We start from the raw sequence: 27,981 nt of genomic DNA on the forward strand, positions 1-27,981 counted from the left end.
CCCAGAGGGCAGAGAGGAGACTGAGAAGAAAGGGGATCAGTCCCCAGCCTGGAGGTGGCATGGATCTCTTGATAGCTACCACCACCTGCCTACCCCACTGTTTCCTGTGTTTTATGTGAACAACTGGGGAGTTAATCATTTCAAATGGGAGGAGAAATTATACAGAACACCCCCCAACGTTGAAGTCCTCATTGTTTGTGTGTCTTTAACTTGCCAGGCACTCCTATCATGTGCTCTTGAAGAGCTGGGTAAGCTTGACTCAGCTCTCAACCTCACAGTCCATGGATGTCCAAAGTCCTCCCTTGACCTTTTGCTAATTCCCAGGGGCTCCTCTCTCATGCTCACCCTCCACCAGAAACTTCTTTCTGTTTCAGTCAAATGAGGAATTAGCTTTTATGAGTTTCCATAAAAAGTATATACTAGAACTCTTTTCTGAGATTTGGAAGTTCTAGGGGAGGTCCCAATACTGAACCTGCTATCTTCTGCCATCCACTGCCCTTTTCTGTCCCATCCAGTCTTTTCTCTTCCTTTATTCTTCCATGATTGGACCTGATGGCCCCAAGTCTTCTCCTTCTGTGACGTGAAGCAGGAACTTAGCTATCTATACCTCCTGGCGTCACGTGATCCCATGGATGTCCAGAGCAGAAAAACTCTAGTGTGAGCACTTCAACCATGTCCTTGGAAGGCAACCTTGATTGCCACCAATAACATTGTTTTCTTTGTTATGATTTCTTTGCTGTCTAACCCTTGTAACAAGGCTGAGAATGAGATGAAGAAACGGAATCAGAGGCATGGAGTTTCTTGTCCTAATGCATACTGCTGAGAAGTAATGGGACTAGGACCGAACTCATGTGTCTCTGCTTCTGCAGCCCATGTTGTTTCTACTCAGCCATATCATATTCAGCACCAAGTTGAGGAGGAAGACACCGAGATGATAGGGAAAGCTTTCCCAGAGATAAAAAATCATGGTTCCTATTCTTGGCAGGACCTACCATCATTGATTGATAGACAGCAATGAAAGCAGATTTTTATAAAGAGGAGATACACATCTAATATCATTCTCTCCATTATGCATTCATTTCTTTGTTTCTTTCTTCTGCTGTAAGAAATCACCACCAATTTTGTGGCTTAATAAAAAAATTATCATCTTATAGTTACGGGGGTCGGACTTCCAAAATGGGCTTCATGGGCTATCGTCAAGGTTAGAAGAATCTGCTTCCTTGCCTTTTCCGGCTTTTAGCAGCTGCCTGAAATCCTTGGATCCAGGAATCTGCCCTTTTCAACCCATTATTCTGTTGCCACACTTCCTTCTGTAGCTCCTAGCTCCCTATGATACGGGTGTTTGTTGTGATTGCACTGGGTACATCTGGATAATCCAGGATGATATCTCCACCCCAAAATCCTTAATCACATCAGCAGAGGTTTTTTTTCTCACAGGTCCTGGGATTTAAGATGTGGACATCTCTGGGGGAGGGCATTGTTCTGCCTACAGCACCTTCTATCATGATTTGTTTATTTTTTAGTTCAAACTACATTTCATAAGTAGTTTTGGCCATGTAGCAGGCAGTGTGATAGGAATTGGGTACACAGAAATAAAACACTCTTTCAAGGAACTTACTCAAGGAGAGAGACAGACATAAAAACTAGTCATTAGGACCCGTGTGCTAAGTACTATAAAAGAGGCAAGTGTAGGGGGCTCCTGGAGCCCAGAGGAAGAGACTATCACTCCATCTTCAGGGCTGTAGTTCATCACAGTTCTCCTGGAAAATGAGATGCCTGGAAAGTCTTTAAGAAAAACTTGTTGGGATGAGCACTGGGTGTTGTATGGAAGCCAATGTGACAATAAATTATATTTAAAGGAAAAAAAAAGGAAAATAGGTGAAGAGTAGAAAAGACTCAAGCCTGGTGGGTCGTGAGTATTATATGCAGATTTGTCTACATGCAGAGGGACAGTGAGTTTACCTAAAGGAGAAGTTCAGTATTGAGGAGGCAGGGAAGGACAGCCGTGGCTGGGTGTAGACATCTCTGGGGACATCAGCAAACAGGATGGGATGGCTGCAGGGGATACTCTGTGGTCAGACTTTACCTGTTGGAAAGTCATACATTATGGGTCGGCTGAAGCTGTTGAAATGCTGTGTTCTGTCATTGGAGCTGGTCTGTACTCTTGGACTGTCTGAGCTTCGGATGGAAAGATCACTTCATCATGTTTGGGGGGAACTTGTGAATGTGGAGTTAATGTGGATAAAGGAGGGAGGTGAAGACTGGATGAAGACTCTTGTAAAGGTTTTAGGAGTAAGGAAAGAAGTGGAAAATTGCTATATCTCATAAAATAAAGAAGAATTACACTTAGTCAAACCAGTATCTATATATCTATATCTACATTTTTGTTGCCATATTGAGGATAATTTGATTTTCATAGCTTACTTTTCAATGCCATTATATTCTACAAACATTTATTAAACATCTACCATGCACTGGCCACTGTATTTAGCGCGAAGGACACAAAGATAAGAACACATGGCCTCTGTCCTCCAGGATCTCATAAAACAGCATCAAAAATTCCAGAACAAGAATATGAACAAAGGGCTATGAAAATCTTTTAATAAAGTTGTGCGTGAACGCCCGGATATGAATGTGTGACCGTGTTTTGTGTTCGCTTTTGCAGTGCTGGCTGCGTTTTTCTAGTATACTTTCACGTAGCAAACCTCCCTTAGGTGCCGGCCACTTGTCCAGCCTCTGGAGGTTTTAACGGTGGGCAAGACAGAGAAGGTCCTGTTTTCGTGTTGCTTACTTTCCAATCGGTATGCCAGGGAGAGGGCAAACAAGATAATCATAGACATATGTTATAAAGCAAGTAAGTGATGATGTCAGGGGCATCTCTGGGGGGCCAAAGTTAGATTGAGTGGTTAGGTTACCTTTACATTCCTACATTACATTTACATTTCTACACTAAGTAGAAGCATAAAGGAGATGATGTCGCAGAGTAAGAGTCTTCTGGGGACTGTACCAAGGGAACTAGAGGCATTGGGGTGGGGGAGGACAGCAGCCCACCTGCAGGAGCCCTCCTCTGGTGCCTCAGGATACCCTGAGCTGTGCTTCTCTCCCAGGGGCAGGCGAGCATCAAGGGGGGACTACATACCTTTGCTGTCTAGCCTCCTAGCCTCATGTGAGCCAAGCAGATGAGGTACAACTTGACATAATTTGCAGTGTGTTAGTTTGCTATTGCTGCGAAACAAATGGCCACAAAGGTAGTAGCTTAAAGTGACAGCAATTTATTTTGTCATGGTTCTGTAGTTAAGAATTCAGGCCAGAGCTCAAACGCATGGTCTACTCAGTGTATCACTAAAACAATCACTAGCTATGACAAGCTAGTACTATTTCCATCCCATCACACAGATGGATAAAACGTGTTTTCTACTGAGTTGAGTTCCCAGCTCTTAATCCTACACCATTTCTATAAAATGGTTCTCAGACTTCAGAAAGGGGTCATGTAATGATTGGTCCTTAGATAAGAGACAGAAGGAAATAATGTTCTTTCAAGTTGTGGTCTAGTATCTGTTTATCTAACCACTAGATTACTTTTTTTTACTCACTGAAAAGGGAGAGGCAGTGTGGCTGGTGGAATTAACCCCTCTAAGTAGGTTAACTTTATGTAAATGAAAAGCAATGAGTCATTAATTATAAATTCATGGCCAGATTCTCCTTTCTTTGACTTGTGAACTTTGCCACGTCTTCTGACCTTTACAGATTGTGATGTTTCACCAGTCTGCTTATTGCACAATGGTCTATACCATGTGCTTTTCATATTGTGCTACCAAATTTTGATCTATATTTTGCATTTCTTTTATCTTGTCATAAGGATATATCTTGCAACAGCGTTCTTCAAGAGAAAGTTGTGAAGCTGTGTATAACCTGCTGAAGTAAGAGGAAAGACGAATGGCATAACATAAAGCCAGCTCCCAAAGGAAAAGTTCATTTTTATCAGAACATACCAAAATTTCTCTGACAAGCTTATAAAAAGCATGGTCAGGGTAGAAAACATGCTTTCTATGGACTTTGTGAAACATGCTTATACCAAAGGAGTTATTGTGGTTTAATTTTTTTTTTTTTTTGAGAGAGAGAGAGAGCAAGTGGGGGAGAGGGGCAGAGGGAGATAGAGAGAGAGGGAAAGAGAGAAAGAAAGAGAGAATCTTAAGCAGGCTATACACTCAGCACAGAGCCTGACGCAGGTTCGATCCCACAACCTGGGGACCATGACCTGAGTCCAAATCAAGAGTTGGACTACCCAGGCACCCCTTGTGGTGTAATTATTGATGGCTTATTTTGTGTTATTTTGTATAGTATATTCTTGTGATTTCCTTAAATACAAATTTTTTCTGGTATTTAAGTAGTAGTTACTCATTCTAATTTTCTGAAACTTGTTTTTCTTAAAAAAAAAAAAAAAAAAAAGCTTATAGGGACACCTGGGTGGCTCAGTCAGTTAAGCGTTGGGCTTCAGCTCAGGTCATGATCTCATGGTCTGAGTTCAAGCCCTGCATTGGACTCTGTGCTGACAGCTCAGAGCCTGGAGCCTGGTTTGGATTCTGTGTCTCCCTCTCTCTCTCTGCCCCTTCCCTGCTCATTATCTGTCTCTCTCTGTCTCTCTCAAAAATAAATAAACATTAAAAAGAAGTCTTATGCTCATGTTTTAATTCCTCCAAGTGTGCTGTCAGTATTTTTAGTTTTCTTCTTTGAACTCGGTTTGTCCATCTGTAAAAAAGATGGGACGAGAGAGTAAAGTCCATCTCCAGAGGTTTCTGGAATTGGGGGAGTACATAGTGAGTGGGGCCTCAGGTTTCCTACCCTTACTTCTACCAGAGATTCTGGCTTTATCTTCTTTATATTGTTCAGTTTTGGACTCTTTTACCTCGTTTTCACTTCCAAGTAACAGAAAATCCTACTCAAACTGGTTTAAGCATAAAAGATAATCTATTTATTTACATAACTAAGAAGTCCAGGGACAACTGGCTTCAGGTACACCTTGTTCTACAGGTTAATTATATTTACTTTAGGGGCTCATTTCTTTATATTTCTCAGAGATCTGCTTCCCGTGCCAGCATTGGCCTCAGGTTGGAAATGCTAATGGCAGCAGCAAAGGAACTGGGTTGGGATCAATCCCCCACAATATAAATGGAGTGAGGCTATTTTCTCAAAGAAAATTTAGGTATATTTTATCAAGAAAGAGGCAAAATAGGAAAATTGGGCACCTACCTCAGGGTCCATTTAAGGTGCTATCTTAAAAAGAGTTTCCATTGTTAAAAACAAGTTTGAAAACTCTAAAGAAGGTCATTCCTAAGATCTTTTCAGCTCTACAATCTCTCTTACTCTACTTTTCTCTCATTTGACTGTGTCATACTCCCCAGAATGTTCTAGATCCACAGCTGATCTAGTTAAAACTCGGAATGAATTAATAGCTTGAAGCATAAAGCATTGAGTATTACAAATAATGTCTCATATATTCTCGGCATAAGTCCTGGTAGTGCATCCCACAATTTGCATTAACCCAGAGGCCAACGTGTAATTATTCAAATGAGATTTTTCTTTTTAAAAGATGAGCTATTCCCTGAGGGTTGATACTCATACCCAATTGCCATTTGGTGAGCGGAACCAGTTATTGCCTTTAGTCAACGTTTATTACAGGTATCACTGAAGGAAAAGAAAAATCTTCCATTTATGATGGGATCTTGAAGGTCTGAGAATTCTGCCTACGCAAGCCTGGCTCTTGAAGTCAGCTCCCTCCCTGCCAGCTCGGGGATTCTCTGAGGCCACACCTGTCACTATGACTTTAAGTGGGGTTTAAGAGGAAATCCCATACTTGAGAGCTGGGATACCCATGTCCTTGGTCAAGTACTGTGAAGTCAAACAACTGAATCACAAATAAGGCAATCAATAAATATATACCACGCCTAAGGATTTGGTGAGGGGAGCCTAGTCATGGCATCAAGGATACTAGCTTCACGGAGTTTGTTTTGTCCGGAATGCCTTCCTCTTCTTTCATTCTCATGGCCGATCTCAGAGGTCTTCCAATAGGCCACCCTCCATCAGATGCTAGAATTTCTATTTCAAGAGATTCCTAAAGTAACTCCTTGTGCAGCACTTAACCGCTAATGGCTCTTTTGGTCTTCTGCTTCCCTTACTGGCAAAAATTCTCAACCTCAATTTTCTCATCTATAAAATGGGGATAATAATCCTTCATCAGAGTCACTGGAGGGATAAATGCTTTGAAAGTGCTTCATAAGTGTTTGTCATTCAATAAATAGTCAATACATTAGTTGTAAATGTAAATCCTATAAAAAGGTTAAAACTGAAGGCAAAAGTATAACATGAGGAAGAGTGAAGATTTGACTCAGCTTTTGAAGCAGCCACCTACAACTGTTACTGAAGTACTTAGTACTTCAATAAACCATCAGTTTCACCTTGTCACTGACCATTAATCACCTGGGATTAACATGGCCTTGTAGATAGATTCCAGCATTCTCCAGGCCTGCTCAATGCCTGCTGACAATCTGCATTGCTCATGTGGAATCTTTTCTTTGAAATACAGGATCCCACTGAGAGGAAACACATCATCTCTTCCTTGGATGTATTGAAGTGGGATTTGGATCACCCAGGGATATGCTAGAGACCATCCCTGTGTTGGTGGCAATATTATGGTAGCATTAGTTGTAACATCCAATAAGGTCTTTTTGAGATTTATGATTCTAGGCCCCTGAATGAGTCTTTCCTCCTTCCTTCCTTCCTTCCTTCCTCTTTCCTTCCTTCCTTCTTTCTTTCTTTCTTTCTTTCTTTCTTTCTTTCTCTCTCTCTCTCTTTCTTTCTTTCTCTCTCTCTCTTTCTTTTTTCTTTCTTTCTTCCTAATGCATTTTATTTTTCTAGATTTAGATGAGTTACTTAATCCTAGTTCTTCAGATTTCCCCCTTATATAGGTGGGAAAATAAATTCTAGTCTCCAGTTTATTTCCCATTAAGAGATGATAACACATGAGGCAATAATGGAAGATTTGTGTTACAAAATCCTTGGAAGCAACATTGAAAATAAATCTGAGATTTTCCTCTAGGATATAAATGATTCATATGCCTAAGCAGTGCATATATTCCAAATACGTCTGCAGTTTTCTCTGGAAAATACCAAACTCTTATAGGGACCACATTGAATCATTTCAGCCTTTTCTGAGTAGGATCACAGTTTTACACAGTCAAAAATGAAAACTAAGAACAGAGTTCTGTTTCTTTTCTCCCCCCCACACCCCACCCCGCTCTTTTGACAACCAGGATGGAACCTGGTGATGGGAAGGAAATTGATATAACATTTGGAATACTGTCCCAGATATTCGGCTGTGGTATAACATTTGGAAGACTGTCCTAGATATTTGGCTGTGCTGCATTCCCCTCAACTACAGAACATTCAAAGCATCTGCTCCCTGATGATGCAAGTTTCCACTTGTAGAGGGGCAGGCTTACTTCTCTACCTGTTTCAACATCTTTGCTCCTTCCCACCTCCAATCATGGTACGTAAGCAGAAACAAAGCCTAATGACTGTGCTTGTTTTTTTGGCAATTTTATGGATGGGATTTAAAGTTAATGTACTATCCTTTCCTGCCTAGTGTCAGAAGCCAGAATCCTAAGTTCACAATACTTTGCTCCTTGGAAGTAAAGCCTATTTGGGCTCTGCTTAAACTAGGAAGAAAGAATTAGAACAGGGAGGCAAAGAGGTCAGAGTTTAAGTCATTGCTCTGTGTTTCTTGGCTGTTTGATTATGCATGACTGTGTCTTAGTTTTCTCATCTGTAGGAAGGGGATAATAATACAGACCTCCTGGGGTGTCTGTAATATTCAAATACAATCATTATTTAAAAGGCTTTGTTGTATGGTAGGCTCTCACTAATCATCAGCTTCCTTTCTTGTTTGCTTCCTCATTCCAAGTTTAATCTGCTGATAGAAGGGGAGATAACCAGCCACAGTTGGTGAATGGCAGCCTGACTCTAATATAATTTCATAGGTACAGAGTACCAACCGAGGACAAAATGGGGGAGCCGTTGACATTTGTCTTTAGCTTTCTTTCTTTCTTCCTAATGCATTTTATTTTTCTAGACTTAGATGAGTTACTTAATCCTAGTTCTTCAGATTCCCTTTGTTGTACCTTCTGATTGTTGTACCTTCTGATTCCCTCATGGTATTTGCTCCGCTCTTTCTCTAGGGCACCTGGATTTCTCATGTGTTTTTTTTCCTTCTTCTCATCAGTCCTTGTCTCTAGAAACTGTCTGATAAGCTCATTCCAAACTAAGGTGAAAAGGACTGGTAAGATTCAATATATTTTTGGGGATAGAGATTTAATCCAAAGTAATGAACCACTTGCTGTGGAATACTGGGTAACAGCCAAGTCAATAGCTGATTTCCACATCTGCATCTCTTATTTATTCAGCAAATATGCACAGAACTCCTTCTCACCACCTGGCTATGGAGGCTTGACATGGTCACTGTCCTCAAGTGTCTCCCAGTCTTATCTGTCCCAGCTATGTAAATATACATAATAATGACAGACATTCATAGAATAATTACAATGTGCCAGGCAATGTTCTGTGTGCTTTACATACATTAACTCATTAATTCTTTGCAACAACCCTATTAGTTGGTGACTGTGATCAGCTGCAGTTGGAGATAAGGAAGCTGAGGCTCAGAGGAGTCAAATATCCTACCCAAGGTCACACAGCTAGTCAGTGTGGTCCAGCTCCCGAGCTTTTGTTCTTTATTATTTACTGCCTCACTCTGCACAAGACAGTGTGATGACCACTTCTAGGTTTTGGTTGTTAGGAAATAGTGATAAAAAGACTATGGATGCTATATTTGGAAGTGTAACAAGAACAGGAAAAATTATAAATATCTATCAATAGAAGAATGCTTAGGTTCATTATAGGATGTCTACATGATGAAGTGCTTACAGGGGCGCCTGGGTGGCTCAGTTGGTTAAACATCCTACTCTTGGCTTCGGCTCAGGTCATGATCTTATGGTTCATGAGATCGATCCCCGCATCAGGCTCTGTGTTGAAAGTGCCGAGCCTGCTTGGGATTTTCTCTCCTCTCTCCCTCTCTCTCTCCCCTTCCCAACTTGCACACTCTATCTCTCAAAATAAATAAATAAACTTGAAAAACAACGAAGTACTTACAACCACTAAAAAGATAAGGAAACAACTCTAAACTTCAAGAGAAGAAAAAAAAAAAAGAGGATGCCAAACAGTTTCTATAGTATGATTCTAATTTTTCAAAGAAGGTGTGCTCATGTATATAAATATCTCTGTCAGGCAGTGTGTAAGGCACTTACCAACACAAATACAACACAGTCCTAGCACTGGGGGAGTTGCCAGTTCAGGAAGAGAGAGACATTTCAATATCGGATTTTTAGGCAACAATAAAAGGTCATGCATGGCGCAGCGGTGCCTAAGGCGTGTGGGCTTTGCTGAGATCATTCAGAGAGACCAGGGAAACAGTCCCAGGGAATACCAGCCTTGCCTCTTTCCCTCTGCAACTCCATCTTCCAAGGACAGACTGGTTTGCTATGTTTTCATTTGCCTAAGAAGGAATGATGGAAAGTCAAAACATATCTATCTTCTTCCAAACTTCCAGCAGCCTCCCCGTGAGTTAATGTGTGGCTTCAGCTCCTACGTTCCCAGCCGAGAGCTCCTGTCTCTCTCAATCCCCTCCCAGTGTCCCCTGTAATGTGTTATTTTAATACAGGACATACTCTGTTTTCTGGGTGGTCACTGAGTTCAAGTTCAAACCCTGGTTTTTGACCTCACCTTTCTCTGTTTGGAACTCTCCCTAGACTTGCAGCTGGGTGTTTGGCCCTCAGATGAATGGCTCCCCTTCTCTGGGGCACCTGGCAACCAGTCCTTCCCAAAGAGTGAAAACCATCATTTCTACTGACTGCATGCTGACTATGAGCCAGGCATATTCTTTGTTCCTTATAGCAATTATATGGGGTTGAATTTATCACCCTCACTTTCAAGGAGAAGGTGTAACTCTGAGCAGGTGAGACCTCTGCTGAGGTCTTCTAGACACTTCAGGACTGTAGTGCCTAATACAGTTCTTAGCACATAGACTTCATTAGCTGTTGTGTTTTTGACTCTCACAGCTACTAAGTGCCAGGTCTGAGACCACAATCTGTGTCTATATCATCAGAAGCCTTTTCTCAATCTGCCATGCTAAGCCTCCTCCATCTGGGTTCTTGCTTGCCACAATGTTCTTTTCTGGAATATTCTTCCTATCTGGTTGCTATTACTTTTTGAGCAGAGGTAAGTGCATTTGCCCGGACAATCCCTGTAACTATCAGTAACTTGTGGTGGCTTCTAGATCAAAGGTCTAGGGAGCATGCCCAGGTGGAGGGTGGGAGCCCTCTGGATATTTGCAGGAACATGATTTCGCATTATGTACCTGGTAGGGTAAGCTTTCATCCTTTTGCTGCCTCCCTCAGAAGCCTATCAAACAACTCTGTGCCTTTTCCTTCTTTTTATCACTCTTTGGAACAGAGTTGGGACTTGTGTAACTGCAGTTCTTTTCTGTGGGAAAAATAATCTCATTTCAATATGTGTGGGTGGGTAGCTTATAAGTAATAGGCTTGGAGCTCGGCTGTAGGACTAGGGAGGGACTGGGTTAAATAGTTGTATGACTAACAAGCTGCCGCGTTTTTATGGTCTAGAAAGAAAAGGTTGCTGTAAGGATTATCGGTTCAGATTGGAAATGATTCACCCAAAAGTATTCAATACTTTGGGTGGTAGGAATGGGGAGAGGAAAAGAATGTATCCCTCTACCTCCTGGAAAAGAACAGTATAAAGTGTACTCAGAGGAGTTTAATCCTTCCTTTTTTCTTTTAAGACTTCCTCCTCCTTGTGGGGAAGGTCTCTGAAATTATGGAGAGAAGAAGGTGCCCTGTAGGAGATACTGCTTGACATTCTATTTGTGTTTGGTATTAGCAGCTTGTTAGATGAAGTGAGATTTGCAGGTCAGCTCTCAGGATAGGTGATTCTGAGTAGTCACCTCACCTCTCCGGGTTTCGGCTAAGGGCCGGTTGGTCTAGATAACCTTCTCGGTATCCTCCAAGTTCATTCGTTCATTGAGTGTTTATCGAGTACCAATTAGGACTGAACAAGCTGGCAGTGCACTGTAGGATCCACCAAGACCCCTCTCACTTCCTGCCTGAGTTCAGAACCAATTGAGAGGGAGACACTGAAGTTAGACGGGTGGAGATTCACATGTCACCATTATTACAGACAAACACTACCGAGCATAGCAGGATAAAGGGAACAGAGACATTTGGTGGCTTTTCTACCACCAAACGTCACAAGGAAACTAACTTGTTCACCTGTTCTCAAGCACTCTGGACTATCACAGGGTGCCCCCTTTCTGTCTGCCTTGGTGGGTATCCTTCTTCAGCAAAAATTTGCAGCATGGAGGAGCAGGGCAGAATGCATGCTGTCTTTCAGATACACCCCCAAAAAATGAGAGACAGGGAGGGACTGTTCCAACAAGCTTAGCTCCTTCTCCTGAATGCATCGCATCCATAGCAAAGTCACTTCCTTTCCCAGTGGAGGGTAAGACAGAGAGTGGAGAGAGGCCTAAGGGCTTAGGGTAAATTCCTCCACATGGATACCAGCAAAGTTGGAGATAATTGTGGTCAAGCCAGAAGACACTCTCCACACATCTGCTGTTACCGACATTTCCCAGCCTCTCTTACTATTACAAATTGGGGCCATGTATCTTCATCTGGCCAATGGATTTGAGTGGAAGCAATTGTCACTTGTGAGTTTAATCAGTAAAAACGTTCGTCTGTCCCTCTTACTCTCTGCCTTGGTGACCCTGGAGGCCATATGTTCTAAATAGCATGGCTACAAGACCAAGAAAATGTGTCCAAACTGAAACGGATTTTACATGAATTAGAAATAACCTTTATTTTCCTAAGCCGCTGAGATTTGGAGGTTTATCTGTTACCACAGCAGAGACTGTCCTATCTTGACTAAAATAATGCTGCCCCCTGAACCTCAGGGACCAGAGATACCGTGAAAACACAACAGACGTGATCTTTGTACTCATGGAACATTTAGGCCAGTGAAGCAGATTAACAACAAACAGGTGAAAAAATAAATAGGTGTACCCCGTGGTAAAGGCTGTGAAGGAATAATTGTGAAGAGTAGTTGGCAGGGTATAAACTTACATTTGGTGGTCAGAGGAGGCATCACTGAAAAGGTGACATTTTAGCCAATCTAAAATGTTACATGTCAATAAAAAGTGAGGGTTCTTTTACACAGTAATCTCTTGCCTTTGAAATTCCAGTATATTCCTCTCATGGCATATATGCACTGGCCAATATAGCATCAAGAGGAGCTCCTCTTGTTGGTGATATTCTGGCTAGTGCATATATGCCAAGTATTTCTTTAGCCCATTGCCACTGGCTAAGATAATGTTATCTTCCTTTCCCTGGGTGGTTTCTATTATAACAATAAAGCTTTGATTTTTATTTGATAGGTATGTACTTATAATATTAAGTATGCTTTATCAAACTACTTCAGATCCCTTGTCAACAACATTCAGTTGCCTTCTCCTTATCCCCACCCTGTGTAATGCATCCTTCCTGGTTGAAAATCATTAATCCAGGAGTATGACTTTGAAATCTCAGCATTCTAACCCCAGCGACCAGTGTGTGGTTAGAGAACTAATAAGCATATACTTCCATAGGAGCAACATGTACATTGTTTTAATGGAAAGACCTACACTTTTCTTCAACTGATGGCCCAAACATAGTCTGGAGTTGACTACAGTGGACAATTGCTTTCATCAGGCTGTCCAGGATTCCTTCTCTCTTATTGTGGTAACAATTTCCTGATTTTCCACCAGGACATTACCCTCTCCTCACTCTCCATTCGCATGATCTGGGTGAATTGGTGACTCAGGTCGTGACTATCAAAACATGGCATTGTCCTAGTTCCAGTGATTAGTCCAAATATGGCTGTGTGACATGTGATTCAGTCTACTGAAAGTCAGGCCTGAGTTTTTTGTGGGTATTTTGATGGAAAAGAAGCTTGACCTTCTCTGTGGGACATAAACCTAGGAGAGCATAGGGCTCTAGCCACTAGTTTCTATCTCATCTTAGAATGCAACTAACACTAAAGGCAGTAGGCAACTTTAGGCAATAGATGATTGCATCACTCATGCCAACTTCCTCCTGGTCCTCAAGTCGAGTTGGGTTTTCTAAGCCTTGCAATGAAAACAAATTTAACTAATACAGAGGATAAAATTTACAGAAGGAAAAGAAAGATGGAACAAGTGTCAATTATACTGTTCATCTAAATTCTCTTAACTTTTTTCTCAGAAATTCTAGGTACAGGGGTTCCTGGGTAGCTCAGTCGGTTGAGCGTCTGACTTCAGCTCAGGTCATGATCTCATGGTTCGTGAGTTTGGGCCCCACATCAGGCTCTATGATGATGGTGTGGTGCCTGCTTGGGATTCTCTCTTTCTTCCTCTCTGCCTCTTCCCTCACGCTCTCTCAAAATAAATAAATAAACTTAAAAAAAAAATTCTAGGTACTTCGGAGTGGTAATGATAATTGCCCCAGGAAGTTCATGTTCTGATAGCTTTACCTTCCTTAGTGGGAAACATATTTATTGAGAATAAAGAAAAATAGATTCTATCTAATTACAAGGTATTATTCAAGATATGAAATGGAAAAAAACCCCAAAAAACTATGAACACAGCAACTCCCTTCCACCCCCCAAAACAACAAAAAAAGGAACATGAAACATTTAAAAGCCGGGCAATAAAAACAAAAAATAAAAAGGGAAAACAACAAAAATCTTTCTGAAAGTTCTTTGCCCACTGGGAGCTTAAAAGAATGTTAACTGCCTAACTCCTTAAAGCAGATTTAAAGTAATCAACTCGCACAGTGATTTAATTCCCTCTCATTCTCTGTCTCTCCCTGGGTAATGCATTACTTTTGGGGGTGTGGTTTTAATTCTAGATGGCCCAAAGGAGAGGAAGCAGTTCAAAATTGATAATAGGTCAATTATCAGTAAGTGGATAACTGCCTTCAGGGGTCGTCAGGTTATGGTCAAAAGCCAATTCTTCCTTTCTCCATTCAGGAAGGAAGGAAGGAAGGAAGGAAGGAAGGAAGGAAAGAAGGAGAGAAGGGAGGGAAGGGGGAGGCAGGAAGAAAGGAAAGAGGGAAGGGAAGCAGTGAACAAGCCTAGAGTTATCAAATGCATCATTAAAAGCCTAACTGTTGGGGCACCTGGGTGGCTCAGCTGGTTAAGCATCCAACTCTTGGTTTCATTTCAGGTCATATCTCATGGCTCAGGCTTGGGCTCTGATAGCACATGGAGCCTGCTTGGGATTTTCTTTTCTACTCTCTGCTCCTCCCCGGTACACGTGCTCTAACTCTCAAAATAAATAAATAAGCTTAAAAAAAACCTAATTGTTATATGTTGCTTCAATTTTATAAAAGAGAAAATGGGGGCTCAGAGAGGGTGATAATTATAATTAATCCTTATTCAGTGTTTCATATGTCACAGGTGCTTTTGTAAGTGCCTGCTATGAATTAGCCTGTTGAATTCTCAGAATAGCCCCAAGAGGAAGGCAACATTATTCTCGGTCCGCGGAAGAGGAAACAGAAACACAAGCAGGTGAAGTAACTTTTCCGAGCTCACATAACTTGAGTCAGAGCCGGGAGTCGAAGCAAGGTGGTTTTGTTCCAGAGCCTGTGCTGTTAACCATTAGGCTGTTTGGCCCCTGTAGGCCAAGGGATCTGTGCAGGCTGATTTGCTCAAAGTTTCCAAGTGAATTAGTAGTTGTACTGGTCCTGATTCTTTACTCCAGATAACATAGTTAGAGTTCGCTTTTTTAAAAAAGAGATCCGTTAAAAAGTATAGCTAGCTCTCACAACTGACGAAGAGGCTGGAGTAACAGACGGTGGGCTAAAAGTCCAGGGAAGAGTCTCAGAGCCACACCATGAGACCAAGCCACCCAGAGAGAGGCTGCCCCTGTCATGACTGGGGCACTGTGAGCCAGGAGCTGCCACCCCAGCTAAGGACTCCAGAATGGGGCCGCGTCTGTATCAGTCTGTGCCAGCCCTGAATCCTGCCTCCTTCTCCATGAATCTATCTCACTGCCCCCTAAATGTCCTCCAGGGCCCATTCTATTACCAGAATCTATACTGTATGTTGACCCACCAACAAGAAACATGAACTCCATGCTGGAAAGGAGACACTCAGGGGCACCTAGGTGGCTCAGTTGATTGAGCGTCTGACTTCGCCTAAGGTGATGCTCTTGTGGTTCGTGAGTTCGAGCCCCGCGTCGGGCTCTCTGCTGTCAGTGCAGAGCTTGCTTGGGATCCTCTGTCCCCTTCCCTCTCTGCCCCTCCCCCACTCGTGTGCACTCTCAAAAATAAATAAGCGTTAAAAAAAAAAAGGAAAGGAGACACTTACACTTAGAGAACTACCAAAATGCCGAGAGGGTGTTCACATGGGCTAAATGACAGATGCCCACCAAAAATCATAAAACTGAGATTTGAGACCAGGTTCAGCCAGCTCCAGAGTCCATGTTCTTAACCATGTTATTCCACACTGTGTGCTAACGCCCTTGTCCCAGAGGACCCAGGGATCACCAGATCTGGGGGCCCTGGATCTGTGATGCCTCACATGCTCTGCTCAAAGTCCCTAAAGAAACAGCGGCTGCCAGACTCACATTCATTATCCAGGAGAGTATGTCTGTCTTGAATGCCACACCCCACTTCATTCTGAAGAACTAAAGTGGAAACTTGAGGTAGAAACCTGGTGGCACAATTAATACTCTCCATTGAGTCTAGAGCTCATGCAAAAACCCAGTGACCTGCTTTCTCTGCTGAAGCCTCTCATTATTTGCTTTCAGACTGAGTGCTCCATGAGGGAAGAACCTGTGTCTTCTTCTTACTGTTTGTCCTGCTCCTGGGACCGGGCCAGGCGCATGGTAGGTGCTCCAATAATATTGATGAGTAAGAGGAGGAACGGAGGGGTGGATGGGTGGTGGAAAAGTTCTCTTGATTCTAAGTTGTCTCCCAAGGGAGAACCTATCGAGTCAGGCTGGGGAGAGAGTCGGTGGAGAGACAGAGAGCAAAAGAGCAGGCCAGAGATAACACAGAAGATCACACGACCCTCCAGAGTAAGCCATCAGCTTGCCGCTGACAAATCACTTCCCATCTCCCTGTGAGCTCCCCAGCCCCTCCCGTTCACACCGCAGGGCAGATGGCAACCCTCCCCGCCACAACAGACTCACACTCTACAGTAATGAAACTTGTCCCTCCCTCCTTATGTGTCCCCCCTTATGTGTCCCTCCCTCCTTCAGACTCTTCAGCAAACCACAATTTGACCTCCCCCCGACCACTCCACATTCCACGGGGAGCCGCAATCCTTCCTTCCCACAACCACTTCTCGTCCACACCAAGCACCAAATCTCTGTCACGGCCACTTCACACTTTATAGTCATCTCCAATCATCCTTCTCACACCCCTTGATAAGCCAACAAAAGGCAGTTCTCCTTCCAACGGCCTTTTCCAACTGCTCATACATGGCAGCGAATCCCAATCCTCCCTCCCCATAAGTCCCTGACGTCCCAGAGTCAACCCAACGTGCCCACCACGAAAACACTTACTGCTCCATGGTGAACCCCTTCCCATCTCAAACACCTGACGCTTTCCAGTGGAAGTGGGTGGGCTCACCCACCACAACCTCTTCACACTCCACAGTAAACACCCTCAAGTCCTTCACCACACCCTCCTCTCCACAGCCCTTTGATGCCCACATGAACCTCCGAGCTTTCTTCCATGTGCACCCCGCACACTCTCCAGTGAGCCCCCACCCCCTCAATATAGCTTCTTTACCCCCCAAGGGAGACTGCAACTCACTGACCCTCTGAGCCCCTCGATTCTTCACATTGAGCCTCAACCCCTCATTCATCCACTCTTTGCTCACACTATGTGATGCAGAGCCAGCAAAGGCAATACCGAGCTAGCAAGGGGGGGCCATATGCACTTCTCAATATTTAAAAAAGCCTAAAAGATATTCCACATTAATTTGCAGTAATACATTATAAATTGACTAAAATATTAAATAACCTGTGCTTCAAGCTGGAATTACTGCCTGATTCCTGTTGATCAGTTTTGCTTAGTAATTTATGTATCTCCACTCAATAAAAATTGGGAAATGAATTAAGTACTAATGGAAAATTACGATTATTTGTTTTTGGATCAAATCCTTTTGAAATACTGGATCCCCGGGCAAAAGCAATGAAAGACATATTCTTTGTGAAGAAAAGGTGCATGGACACCAGCACTGCAGCCAACTCTGTGTTTGAGAAGTCAGTCTAGAGTGGAGAGGGAGTCTCCAAAGTTCATGGCTGGGCAGGTCCAGTGCTCTGCCAGCCTCTATGCACAGGGAGAGCAGGCATCTTGCACCTTCACTGGTTTAATTCCCCATGCACCTATTTATCAGTGAATTATTATCTTCTGATTTAATCTATTGTCCCAGATATTTTTTTCAACTAAATAATCACTGATGCTTCTATTTTTCTTTTCCTTCCTTCCATCCTTCCTTCCTTCCTTCCTTCCTTCCTTCCTTCATCTCTCTCCCTCCCACCCTTCTTCTTTCCTCCCTCCCTTCTTCTTTATTCTTTCTTTCGTTCTTTCTTTCATTCTTTCTTTCTTTTTCTTTCTTTCTCTTCCTTCCTTCCTTCCTTCCTTCCTTCCTCCCTCCCTCCTTTGTTCCTTCCTCCCTCCCTTCTTTCTTCTTTCTTTCTTTCTTTCTCTTCCTTCCTCCCTCCCTCCCTCCCTCCCTTGTTCCTTCCTCCCTCCCTTCCTCCCTTCTTTCTCTTTCTTTCTTTCTTTCTCTTTCTTTCTTTCTCTTCCTTCCTTCCTTCCTCCCTCCCTCCCTCCCTCCCTCCCTTGTTCCTTCCTCCCTCCCTTCCTCCCTTCTTTCTCTTTCTTTCTTTCTTTCTCTTTCTTTCTTTCTCTTCCTTCCTTCCTTCCTCCCTCCCTCCCTCCCTCCCTCCCTTGTTCCTTCCTCCCTCCCTTCCTCCCTTCTTTCTCTTTCTTTCTTTCTTTCTTTCTTTCTTTCTTTCTTTCTCTTTCTCTTCCTTCCTTCCTCCCTCCCTCCTTTGTTCCTTCCTCCCTTCCTCCCTTCTTTCTTCTTTCTCTTTCTTTCTTTCTTTCTTTCTTTCTTTCTTTCTTTCTTTCTCTTCCTTCCTTCCTTCCTCCCTCCCTCCCTCCCTCCCTCCCTCCCTCCCTTGTTCCTTCCTCCCTCCCTTCCTCCCTTCTCTCTCTTTCTTTCTTTCTTTCTCTTTCTCTTCCTTCCTTCCTCCCTCCCTCCCTTGTTCCTTCCTCCCTCCCTCCCTTCTTTCTTTCTCTTTCTTTCTTTCTTTCTTTCTCTTTCTTTTCTTTTCTTTCTTTCTTTCTTTCTTTCTTTCTTTCTTTCTTTCTTTCTCTTCCTTCCTTCCTCCCTCTCTCCCTCCCTCCCTTGTTCCTTCCTCCCTCCCTTCTTTGTCTGTCTTTCTTTCTTTCTTTCTTTCTTTCTTTCTTTTTCCCCTGATGTTTAACTAACACTGGCCACTGTATTAGAATTAGTCATTTGCTGACTATGCCAGCCAGCAGCCTCATAATCACAGCCTTGTCACAGAGCATGGCTGCCACAGTGACTGGAATGGAAATGGAAATAAATGAAGTGTTATTTTCCCCATCCTGAAACTAGAGAACTGCATCAAGCTCACAAATGTGAACTTGGGGAAGGAGTTTTCAAGTCCAGCAAAGGTTTTATAGTTAGTGAGCCTGGCTGGAAGCTGGGTAGATCCTGTTTGATGGGTTGTATGGTGTGACTTTCTTGGAGCACCTCAGAAGCAATGCCTACTAGGGGTGGTGGGGCACACCGGGGAGGAATGAGCTAAGGCACATCTTGGTGATGTTCCGAAGGATGATTGGAAGGGTATGGCGATGTCTGGAAGTGATAAGCCTCAGTGTTTGTTTATACCTTACTGGAAAGCCATGTAAATTAATGGAAACTTCCTGGCAAAATACTTTGACTTGTAGCAACTTCACTGCCATTCCTGGATGATAATGTAGAAGTCATGTTTGCCCACACCCTGTTCATCTCAACCCTGGAGACAGTTGTCTTTCTGGCCATAGGAGAGCTCAAGTTTATGAACGGAAACAAGAAAGCATTGAATGTGGCTTTTAGCTGGACACCACAGGGAACCAGGGCCTTCCATAAACTGCCTCAAAACACCTTCACACAGCTGAGTTTGAGCCAAGTCCTTACCATCAGGAGGTTCACCAAGAGCTCCAAAAGTATGGTACTTATATAATTAAGACCAAGTCAGCAAGCAGTGTCAGGGTAGCCTGTGTCTCCACTGCTGTGTTAGGCATCCTTGTGGTAATTCATAAAGACATTCACTCATTCAGTAAGCACTTAACTGAAAGCATGATGCCTGTCAGGGATTGTGTAGATCCTTGCAGATACAATAGTGAGAGAAGCCCAAATCATGTCCTCAAGGGGTTCCCACTCAGGTGCAAAGACACGGATGTATGTAAACAGAATATTACACTATCGTGTGTCAACCCAACCCGTAAGCCCCTCACCCAGCTTCAGTGGATAGAGAGGGAAGACTTCTGGAGGATGTGGCCCTTTTGAACTTAGTTTGTGGAAGTGTAAAACATTGCCCAGTTAAGAAGCAGGGAGGAAGGAGACAGAAAGACATGTGAACAGAATTACCTGGAGAGAAAACATCTGCCATATTAAAAAGAAAGCCACAGGCCCGGGATGGAGCCACTTGTGCTAGGCCAAGTCACCAAAGCAGGGCTTAATACCTAACCTAGTTTCAACTTCCCCCAGAAATTCAATCTTAATGGATCAGTCAGGAATTTTCTGATTGGTACCAATCAGGTAATCAGGCCCATGTCACATGGGCCCTCTCCAAATCCCAAAGGAAGATGAGGTCATCTGCACGATAAGACCCCCTGCCCTTCTCCCTCAGGGAAGGTGACCTTGCCTGAAACAGTCCTTTCTTTTCTTTTGCTAATTATGCCTTGCATAATCCCATAAAAACCTTCCATTTTGTACAATTCCTCAGAGCATCTTTTTACTTGCTAGAAGGAATGTTGACTGATTCATGAATCACTTAAGCCAATTAGATCTTCAAATTTATCCGTTGAATTTTACTTTTTTAGTAGCCATGAGGCAGGGTTTGTTAGGTGTCACTGGCAGGGAGAGAAGAAAGGGGCCAGGGTATTTGAGCTTTTTCTGCCAGGATGAAGGGTTTGGGTACTGATGAGAACCAAAAGTTACCGAGAAAGTTGCAGTCTCATTAGGGAAGTAAGTAGTCTAATACATTTAATAATCTGATATATATATATATATATATATATATATATATCAAATTGATCATATATATCTGATATAATCTGATATATATATATATGAGAGATTGTGAGTGCCTATCATAGTATAACTCCAACTGAGTTGGGGGAAGAAATCCAAGTGTCAGAGTATCAGTCTAGTGAAATGGAATAGATGTAGATTTTAGGGTTCCTTCCAACTCTTGAGATACTATGATTCTATGTAAACTTACTGAGCCTTAGCTTTCTCTCTTGTAAATGGGAATTCTAGTACTATAATAGGTTATATATACTATATATAATATATATAATAGCATATATATACTATATATATAATAGTAATATAATAGGGTATAACAGGGTAGTGGTGTTTATTGCAGTGTCTGGAAAAAATTTTTTTTAATGTTTATGTATTTTTGAGAGAAAGAGTGCACATGCGTGCAAGCTGGCAGGGGGGCGGGGGTGGGAGGAGGGTTGCGGGGAAGGGCAGAGAAAGGGAGATACAGAATCCGAAGCACGCTCCAGGCTCTGAGCTGTCAGCACAGAGCCCGATGAGGGGCTCGAACTCACAAACCGTGAGATCATGACCTGGGCCGAAGTGGGACGGTCAACCAACGGAGCCACCTAGGTGCCCCTGTCTGTAAATTTCAAGGGCCCAAACCGGTGACTGTTATTTTGGCTGAATGATGAATGAGGGTCTTTGTAGAGCTACATGCCGTGTGAAAGAGGTACAGAGGCCGGGGATTGCCGTTAGGAGTATATTTGCCACGCGGCACACCGAGACTCCAAGAGAACAAAAACTATAATGGAGGCTATGGCATGACTCATCCGAGTGTTTTCATGTGAGGAGAAAGGGAGGTGAGAATATAAGAACACTTGGGCAGAAAGGAGTAACCTGAGTGCTCTAAGAAGAGGCGGTATAGTGATGCACTGGAAAGAGCAGTAAGCAATGACCGAGGCACTACCAGATGCGTCGACTTTCCATTGAATTCTCACAGCAGCCCTGCAAGTTGCTATTACCGTGTCCCTTTTTTCAGTGAAAGAAACGATGGCTCAGAGGAGTCAGCGACTCATCCAGGGTTACAAGGTAAATGAAGAAGGGGGAAGTCATATCTGGCATCGTCTGGCCCCAAAGCTGGCGTTCTGAACTAATCTGATGCCACTCACCTGTGTGAGGGCATGGGCCATTGGTGAGCCTGAGAGGTGTGGGAGGTGATCAGAAACGTCTTTGCCTGGAATAGCTGCCCTTGCCTGCACACACACACACAGACGACACAAACGTGTGGGAGGAGTTGATTGAGCACCTTGGGTGTCAGGGTCAGGAATGTAGCAAGAATCTGATAGAAAATGAAAAGCTGTTGAGGGCGGTGAGCAAGGCAGTGTGTGAAACGGTCGGAGCACAGCTTCTGGAGACAGACTGCGCAGGTGTGAGCCCCAGCTTTGCCACTTGCCAGGTGTGAGATGCTGAACAGAGGGAGCATGAGAGAGAAGAAAGGTTGAAGCAACATGGACAGAACACACCTCACATCATGTTTACCTGCCCTGGTTCCTCAGAAGGAACAGGCAGGGACCAATGAACTTTAGAGAATTGGCGTTAGGAAATGTGCCTTAGCAGGTACAAACCTTGCTGTTTGGACAAACAGTGAGAACAAAGAACAAAGCACTCTGATGAACTAGACTGATAAGCCCTTGATTAGAATAAGAGGAAGAGAATAAGGGGAAACCACCACCTTGATGATGTAGCCAGTGGCAAAATTGCAATGCAAAACAGACCTGTTGGTTTTCTCGATTTGTAGTGATTTTCCATAAGCGCTGCCCAGATCTTCATCAAAATTCAGGTTCTACAGCTGTAACAGCGCCGAGTAGCTGAAACTGCACTGACTCCAGAATGGAAAGGTTGGAATTTACAACACAGGGTCTTCTGCCCCCTGGTCATGATGTCCTTCCAGGTACGGCACACCTCTGAATGTGAGCTATCCTCAGTAAAGTGAGGCAACATCTGACTTAACGCTGGTGCAAAAGTTGCATTACATGGAGGATGGGAAGGCACTTTGCAACTTGCAGTAGGATACGAGGAATGATTGCCAGTGTTATGGTAACAACCTCAGCATAAGCCACGTCATTCCTGCGTCGGTTAGGTTCTTTTGTGTGCCTTAACTACACAGAGGAAACAGAGAAATAACTAACTGATGTGACCCTATATACTTTTCCCTAGGAATAGACTTGGAGAAAGCAGATCTCTTAGAACCTAGAGCGGTGATTCTCAAAGTGCGGCCCGGAACTAGCACCAGTACCTGGCAACTTGTTAAGAATGCACATTTGGGGCCATGCCTTTGAACGACAGAATCAGAAACTCTGGCGGCTGGAACCAGTATCTATTTTATTTTCATAACCATTGACTTAGAAGAGACATGTGATGTTCTGGCATGACCAAACAACTGGCTACGTGATGAGAAACATTGCCAATAAGGAAGAAATTGGGACTTTGGTGATGAGCTCAAATTAAGGGATTACAAAGCTAGAAGTGATCTAAAAAGCTAGATCCAGAAAGTGTTAAATCTAAAAGTCTAGATCCTTGGGGCGCCTGGGTGGCTCAGTCGGTTGAGCGTCCGACTTTGGCTCAGGTCATGATCTCACAGATTATGAGTTCGAGCCCTGCGTCGGGCTCTGTGCTGACAGCTCAGAGCCTGGAGACCGTTTCAGATTCTGTGTCTCCCTCTCTCTGCCCCTCCCCTGTTCATGCTCTCTCTCTGTCTCAAAAATAAATAAATGTTAAAAAAAAAATTAAAAAAAAAAATAAATAAAAGGCTAGATCCAAAAGGCTAGATCTTAAAAGCATGGAATCGAGGTGGAATTAAAAAAATGGTTTTGTTAGAATGTCATCTTTCCTCCGTGCAGCGGGTTGAATAGTGTCCCCCCAAAATGCATGTCTACCCAGAATCTATGAATGTGAACTTGGAAATGGGTTCTTTGCAGATGTAATTAAATTGAGGTCTTACTGGAATAGGGCGGGCCCTAGAGCCAATTAATGGTGTCCTTACAGGGAGAGGGAGATGTGGAAACAAAGAGACAAACAGACATGGAAGCAAATGTCATATTAAGATAGAGGCAGAGATTGGAGTAATAAATCTACAAGCCAATGAACACTGAGGACTGCTGGCAGCCACCAGAAGCTGGGAGGCAGGTGTGGAACAGATTCTCCCTCAGAGCCTCCGGGAGGAACCAGCCCAGCTGACGCCTTGCTTGAAGACTTCTGGCCTCCTGAACGGTGACAAAATACATTGCTGTTGTTTTAAGCCACCCGGTTTGTGGTACTTTGTGATGGCAGCCCAAGAAAAGGATCCCCTTTAGGGGCATCTGGGTGGCTCAGTTGGTTAAGCGTCTGACTCCGGCTCAGGTCATGAGCTCACGGTTCATGAGTTCGAGCCCCGAGTCAGGCTCTGTGCTGACAGCTTGGGGTCTGGAGCCTGCCTGAGATTGTGTGTCTCTCTCTCTCTCTGCCCCTCCCCTGCTTGTGCTCTGTCTCTCTCTCTCAAAAAACAAACATTAAAAAAAAAAAAAGAAAAGAAAACAATCCCCTCTAAAAGCAAGTGTTTCTCAACCATTTAACATTCTGGAATGACTCCACGTTTCCCCAGTTTCTCATACTCTTGATAATTCTTCTCTTCTAAGTGTGTAGACTTTTTTTCCTTAGGTCATATTGTTTCTGACTACGGCCCACGCTTTTATTTCCAGGCAGACCGTATCTGTGAAGTGTCAGATATTCCGATTCAGATGTTTAAGCATCCCCTGGAGATATGGTGTAGAATAGTAGGTAAGGAATGGGCTTTAGGATGATTGACAGCTAGTGTGACCTTGGGAAGGGGGAGTTATTTACTCACCTGGAGTTTCTTCTTCTGTGAAACGGGGAGGAATTAGTACCAGCCTTGTTATAATGTTCTGGGACTCAAGGGTTAATAACTCAAATGGTTAATAAGCACATAGGAGATGAGCCTGACATAGTAGAATATATAACAAATATTAGGTCCTAATATTTTATGGTAAGTACTTAACTCCATTTGAGTATCTCACATTAACTCGTTATTCTCATCCCCAAAACTGGTCATCCCTAGTGTTTCCAATCTCAGTGTATGACATCACTGTTCACCTGGTTGCTTCGGTCAAATACGTAGAAATTGCCTTTGATGCCATTTCCCTCACCCACCCCCTGCATCATCAGGTAGTCCTGTGGTTTATGTATCTCGCAAATATAATTAAGATCCGTGTACTGCTCTCTGCCCCCGTAGCTTCCCTCCCAGTTCTCTTGCTTCTCATTTGGACTGTAACACTGACACCTTGCCTGGTGTCTCTGTCTCACCCTCGTCCTAAATGAGTCCATTTCCTACCGTGCGGCAGATGAATCGTAAAGAGAAAAACCCAAGTCTGATCAGGTCATCCTACAAATATTTGCTGATTGAGCGAATGGCATTTCCCCCAACACTCTGAAGGTTCCATGAGAGGAGAAACTGACTCGTCTCACTTGTATTCTGCCATCTACTATTCGGGTTCAGTGGCCCCCAAATAGATGCTTGTTTAATGAACTGATGAAGGAACGAAGCAAAAACATCAGCAAGAATGGAAAGGGGGCTCAGGTTTCTTCTTAACGAACACCGTTTCTCCCTGGCTTTCCATACCACCATGAGTAAGAGAGAGACAGGACTGCCCTAGGGTTCTGGTACTCCAGGGAAGACCCTGCGCCTTGCCTCCCCCTACATCCACAGCCTTACCACCAATGTCTTGGAGGCCATCATGCCTTGATCTTCATCTCCATCAGACACGACATGAAGAAGCTCAAGACACCCAGGTCCTCCTTTCTCCCCCAGCCATTCCCCCAACACAGCTCTTTATACAATCTGATCTGGCTGACTCTTCACCTCTCCCCTGTTCTCAGACCCTCCCACTATGCTTTATGCAATTCTACGTCAGTCATCAGCAATACCCCCTAAGTCTTTAACCTCTTCTTTATAAATTCTGTTACACCCTTTTGCTCTAACAGAAATACAGATATTCCTGGGAATCCTGTCTGCTGATAAAGCACTTTTAATTTGCATTTTTTTTTCTTTTGCCTCCCTGTACCCTTAACCTGAAGGCAGGATGGATATCCTCCTGTTACCTCATTATGGCATCCAGACTCTTCTCCCTCCTTCCTCTCTGAAAAACCACCTTAAAGTTTATGTCATCCATTACCCTCCATTGCCCCTCCATATACCATCCATTACCCCTCCTTGGCATAGGCACCTTTGGACCTGTGAGCCATGCCCACCCCCCGCCCCCCTCATTCTTTACTTTTTGTAACTCGAACTCATTCTTACAATCTCAATTTCTATTCACATCATACACTGGTGATTCCAATATCAGTGAGGATAATCCTTCCAGTAATCTGGTCTCTTATTTCTTTTACAGTCCCTCCATCCTCCCCAGATGTTGACATCTGTTATCTCAGGTTCAAGCATCCCACTCTGCCCCTGCCATTCTCTGTCTTTCCAATTTTCCCATTCCAGTTCCTCAACTCCATAAAGCTTTGACTGCACAGTGACCAACGATCTCTTGATCTCGTTGCCTATGTAAGTGGGAATGTAGAAGAAAACAGAAGACAATTTTCTCCCCCCCCACCCCCCACCCACCACTTCTACCTTGTATGTATCTACACTATATACTTTCTCCCTGTTAGTGTGAATGAATGTCTGTGTTTATGTCCGGGGCTAGTTGCTATACTTTGCACCAGAACTTGTCCCCTCTTGCTCCAGTCAAGGATACTGCCCTGGCAAGCATTCTTTATCTCTCCTCCATAAATGTTTTTATTAGCAAATGAAGCTGGTGTGTAATTCCTCCTGTCTTCAAAACTCCTTCTCTGGATACCACATTTCCTCCCAGCCACCATCACATTTCCCTGCTGCCCTTTTTAGCAAAGCTCTTCCAAAGAGATGCTCGTTCTCATTATTTTTACATCTGCCTCCTGTTCTCTCTCGAACCACCCCATTCAGGCTCCTATTCTTACCACTTCATAAAATGTCTCTTGCTAATGTCACCAAAGATCTGGCGGAGCAAATATCACTCCTAATTACTTAACCTTAATAGCATTTGACCAACTGACCTCTCCCTCTGCATTGAAAAGATTTTCTCATTTCTTCCAGGATACCTTCCTCATATTCTTCACTGGTTCCATCTCAATGCCCTCTGCTCTTGGCTTCTCACTTCCCGACCACAAAACCTCAGTGTGCTCCAGGATTCAGTCTTTGAATATCACCTTTCTCCAGGTAGACATTGCCATGCAGTCCTATGGCCTTAAAACCGTGTACATGCCGATGACTCCCAAATTATTACCAAGTCTGGGTCCCCTCTGCAACTGCCACAAAATGATATTCAACTACCAACTTGACAACTCTACACAAGCATGTTTTTATCAAAACAAACTCCCAACTTCTTGCATCCCAAACCTACCCTTCTGCATCCTTCTTCACCTCAGCAGATGGTAACCTGATCCCTCCTTTCGAACAAAAGCTCCTAGCTCCTCTCTTTTGCTCACACCCCACATCTAATCCACTAGCAAATCCTGTTGGTCTTGTCTTCGAGATATGTCTAGAACCCACCTACTTTTCACCATCTGTAGCACTACCACCCTTGTCCAAGCCACCATCATCTCTTATTTGGGTTATTTCAATAGCCTGATACCTGATTCCCTTGCTTCTGCCTTTGGCTCACTTATATCTGTCCTAACACATCAGTCAAATGGTTCTTTTAAAATATAAATCTCACAATGCGGTGCCTGGGTGGCGCAGTCAGTTGAGCGTCCAACTCTTAATTTCAGCTCAGATCTTAACTCCAGGGTCATGATCCCAGGGTCATGGCATCAAGCCCTGCATCGGGTTGTGGGCTGAGCATGGAGCCTGCTTAAGATTCTCTCTCTGTCTCTCTCTCTCCTTCTGCTCCTCTACCCTGCTCACACTCTCTCTAAAATAAAAAATATAAAAAATATATAAGTCCCACAATGTTACACCTAGCTTAAACCCCAGTGGCTTTTCCTTCTTGATTAAAGTAAATTCCTACAATGGCCTAAGAGTCTCTATAAGATGTGGCTCCTACTATTTCTCTGGCTTTATCTCTTCACTCTCTTCCCCATTGCTCCCCAGTCATTTTGGCCGCCATGGCTGTCTCTGAGACAAGTCAGGCAAGCTCCTGCCTCAAGACCTTTGTGCTTGCTGTTCCTCTGCTCAGAATGTGCCTCTCCCAGATGTCCCTCACTTCCTTCAGGTCACTTAAAATACTGACTCAGAGACACCTTCCTTAACCTTATTTTAAATAGCGCACTCCTTCCAGGAAGGTCCCTTGCCTGTTTTTACCTGTTTTATTTATTTCCTTAGCAGGTTTCACCATTTAATACACTATATTTGGATCTACTTAGTTTATTTGATGGCATGTTTTCCCATTTGCAAGTAAACTCCATAAGGGCAGGAATTTTTGCCTATTTTGGTCTCAGCTGTATTCCTCATGTTTTTTAAAGTGTAGG

The 27,981-nt window shown here is 43.5% G+C and overlaps 1 long non-coding RNA gene across 1 annotated transcript in view; it reads left to right on the forward strand.

Moving 5' to 3' along the window:
• Nucleotides 1–27,981, forward strand: part of LOC128312769 (uncharacterized) — an 87,263-nt gene that overhangs the window by 46,056 nt on the left and 13,226 nt on the right. The window contains exons 2-3 of the long non-coding RNA XR_008292454.1: nucleotides 14,593–14,703; nucleotides 15,947–16,024. This is a non-coding gene — a long non-coding RNA (uncharacterized LOC128312769). The remainder of the gene's footprint in view (nucleotides 1–14,592; nucleotides 14,704–15,946; nucleotides 16,025–27,981) is intronic.

This window comes from Acinonyx jubatus, chromosome F2, assembly GCF_027475565.1.
Source record: "Acinonyx jubatus isolate Ajub_Pintada_27869175 chromosome F2, VMU_Ajub_asm_v1.0, whole genome shotgun sequence".
In the NCBI taxonomy this organism is placed as follows: domain Eukaryota; kingdom Metazoa; phylum Chordata; class Mammalia; order Carnivora; family Felidae; genus Acinonyx; species Acinonyx jubatus.